We start from the raw sequence: 3,719 nt of genomic DNA on the forward strand, positions 1-3,719 counted from the left end.
CTAACTATGCCCAGTCATTAAATGAGACTAAAATAGTCTCAGATAAAAAGGGAATATTGAATGACACTAGGCAGCAAATTAATCATACAAAGGTCCTATCAAAAAGAAAATGAAATAAAAGGTTTGCACATTTGCAGTTGTGTGCCTTAGCTTGTGTAGCCAGTAGAGCTCACCCTAACAGTTTTTGATTAACCATCTCCAGAAGCTTGTTTATAAATACTTCAGGTTAGTTGAGATGACCCAGTTAAACATATGATAAGCCATGGCTATAATTACTAGGGAAACTTAATAGCTTCTCGCCACTAGCTGAGGACACAGTGATTTTTCTTCATATGGCTTCTAACCCTGAATTGGGAAGACCTAACTACTCCCGGAAAGACTGTTAAGTAAGGTAGACACAAGAACACACAAATGACAAATCTGTCTCCCATTTAGAAGTCTATCAAAGACTTGATTTTATTCTCTTGATAGGTGGATTTTGCCCTTTTTACTTTAAAGCGTTATGCAAAGTCTCTCAGGAGAGCTGTGTGCATTTAAATTAAGCTTTAGCACATTGATAACATTTTTCTTTACATTTAACATGACACCACACTGAAGAGTTACAAACTCATGGAAGAGAAACTGAAAGGGTCCATTTAATGGTGAGAGAGACACAGACAGAAAATTGCAATACAGGGTGATAATAAGTACAACAGAAATATGAGCAAGACCAACAACAGCATTAAAGTAAATAAAATCAATATTGCCTAGAAGGTTAAGAATCGCTTCACTGAAGAAGGGACATTTAAACTAAGTCGTAAAATGTGAAAAGGATCTATGAGGGAGTTTAGGAAGGAAATGATGTTTCAGGAAGAGACAATATCAGGTTCAAAAGCACGGAGGTAAGTGATGTCAGTAAAAACAGCAGCGTAAAGACCTCCAAAAATTCTCTTTTCCATAAAAGTAATGAGAAAACTGGAAAAAATTGTCAGAATCAACTTTTTCAGAATTCAAGAAACTAACCAAAGAATCAACAGAAATTGTTCCTGAGAAAGTCTAGATGTTGAACTTATTAAACAAAGACTTTAAATCAGCTATCTTAAATATGTTCAAAGAACTAAATGAAGCCATGTCTAAAGAACTAGAGGAAAGTATGGGAACAATGTCTCACCAGATATAGAATATCAGTAAACCGATATAAATTATAAAGAACCAAGTAGAAATTTTAAAGTTAAAAAGCACAATAACTGAAATTAAAAAAAAAAAATCACTAGAGGGGCTTAACAACGAATTTTAACGGACAGAAGAAAATCAGTAAACTTGAAGATGTGTCAATTGAGATTATCCAGTCTGAGAAACAGAAAGAATAAAGAAGGAATAGAAATGAACAGAGCCTCAGAGACCTGTCAGACACCATCAAGCATATCAACAAGTGCACGATGCGAGCTCCAGAAGGAAAGGAAAGAGAGAAAGAGGCAGAAAGAATATTTGAAGAAATACACCCATTCCTCAATTATTGACATGGTTAGGTTCCAAAGACCAGATCATTATGTGAAAATGGAGAATGGCCACATCATATCACAAAATGGAGGATGACTATATTATTACATAGCTGCCAAGTTACATCATTACATAACTGCCAAACCACTGAGAATTATGGACCAGCCAAGTTGACACATAACCTTAACCGTCACAGCCAGTGTTACTTTCACCTCGTACCTCAGTGTTTTTTACTGCCAGATATACATTGTTAATGCACAAAACAGTTGGATAGTAGATTTTTTACTATTGTCATAAATGCAAAATGTTGGATAATGAGATAGCTGATAAGCGAGGAGTGAGTGTAATGGTTGAAAACTTGTCAAATTTGATGGAAAACATTAATTTACACATTCAAGATGCTCAATAAATTCTATGTAGGATAAACTCAGAGATCCACACATAGTTATATCGTAATCAACCTACTGAAAAATAAAGACAGAGAAAGAATCGTGAAAGCCTCAAGGGAGAAGTGACTTATCAGGTACAAGAGGTTCTCAGTAAGATTAACAGCTGACTTCTCATCAGAAACCATGAAGGTCAGAACATAATGGAATAAAATATTCAAAATGCTGAAAGAAAAAAAAATGTTAGTCAAAAATTCTATATTGAGCAAAAGTATCCTTCAAATATGAAGGAGAAATTAAGACATTATCAGATAAATGAAAACTGAGAGAACTTGCAAACCTGCCTTATAAGAAATGCTACAAAGAGTTCTTCAGGCTGAAATAAAATAACACTAGAACTTGAATTCATGCGAAGAAATAAAGGGCACTGGTAAAGTTATCTACATAGGTAAATATTTTTAAAATAATATAAATATATATTTTATTTGTTAACTTTTTTTCCTATTTGATTTGAAAGATAACTGCAGAAAACAATAATTATAAATCTGTGTTCACACGCACATAGGGTAAAAAATAGAATTTGTATGACAATAACAGCACAAAGGAGGGGGAGGAAACAGAGCTATACAGGAGAAAATTATTTTCCACTAGTGAAATTAAGTTGGTATTAATCCAAATTACATTGTTATGATGTAAGATGTTAACTGCAATCCCCAGGACAACCATTAAGAAAATAAGTAAAAAATACATAGTAAAAGAAATGGCAAAGGAATAAAAATGGTATACTTGAAAATATCTATTTAACACAAAAGAAGGCAGTAATGGAGGAATATAAAAATAAATAAGACATATAGGAAACAAATATCAAAAAGGCAAATGTAAATCCTACCTTATCAGTAATTACATTAAATGTAAATGGATGAAGGCAAAAAATGGCAGAATGGATTTGGAAAAAAAAAAAAAGGGTGATCCAGCTACATGCTATCTACAGGCAACACACTTTAGATTCAAAGATACAAAGGTTGAAAGTAAAAGTATGGAAAAAATTATATACACCTCTCCCACAATAACCAAAAGACCTGGAATGACTATACATATATCAAACAAAACAAACTTTAAGACAAAAATTGTTACTAGAGATGAAGAAGGATATTTTATAATGATAAAAGGGTCAATCCATCAGGAAGACAGCAATTATAAACATAGATTCACCTAATAACACAGCCCAAAATACATGAAGCAAAAACTGACAGAATCGAAGGGAGAAATAGACAAATGAACAATAGTAGTTGGAGATTTCAACACCACACTTTAAAAAATGGATAGAAATAGACAGAAGAGCAACAAGGCAATAGAAGACTTGAACAACATTTCTAACCAACTAGAACTAACAGACATATAGAGAACACTCCACCGCACAACAGCATAATACATATTCTTCTTAAGTGCACATGGACCATCCTTCAGTATAGAACATACATTAGGCCATAAAACAAGACTCAATAAATTTAAAAGAACTGAAATCATATAAAATATGTTCTCTGATCACAATGAAATAAAATTAGAAATTAAAAACAGAAGAAAATTCACAAACACATGGAAATTAAACAACACATTCCTAAATAATGAATGGGCCAAAGAAGACAAGGGAAATTAGAAAACACCTTGAGATAAATAAAAACTAAAACACAGACCAATATCTCTCATGAATATAGATGCAAAAATTCTGAACAAAATTCTAGCCAATAGACTTCAGCATCATATCAAAAAAATAATATACCATGACCAAGTAGGATTCATACCAGGTATGCAAGGATGGTTCAACATTAGAAAATCAATCAATGTAATCCACCA

This window comes from Trichechus manatus, unplaced genomic scaffold, assembly GCF_000243295.1.
Source record: "Trichechus manatus latirostris isolate Lorelei unplaced genomic scaffold, TriManLat1.0 scaffold00073, whole genome shotgun sequence".
In the NCBI taxonomy this organism is placed as follows: domain Eukaryota; kingdom Metazoa; phylum Chordata; class Mammalia; order Sirenia; family Trichechidae; genus Trichechus; species Trichechus manatus.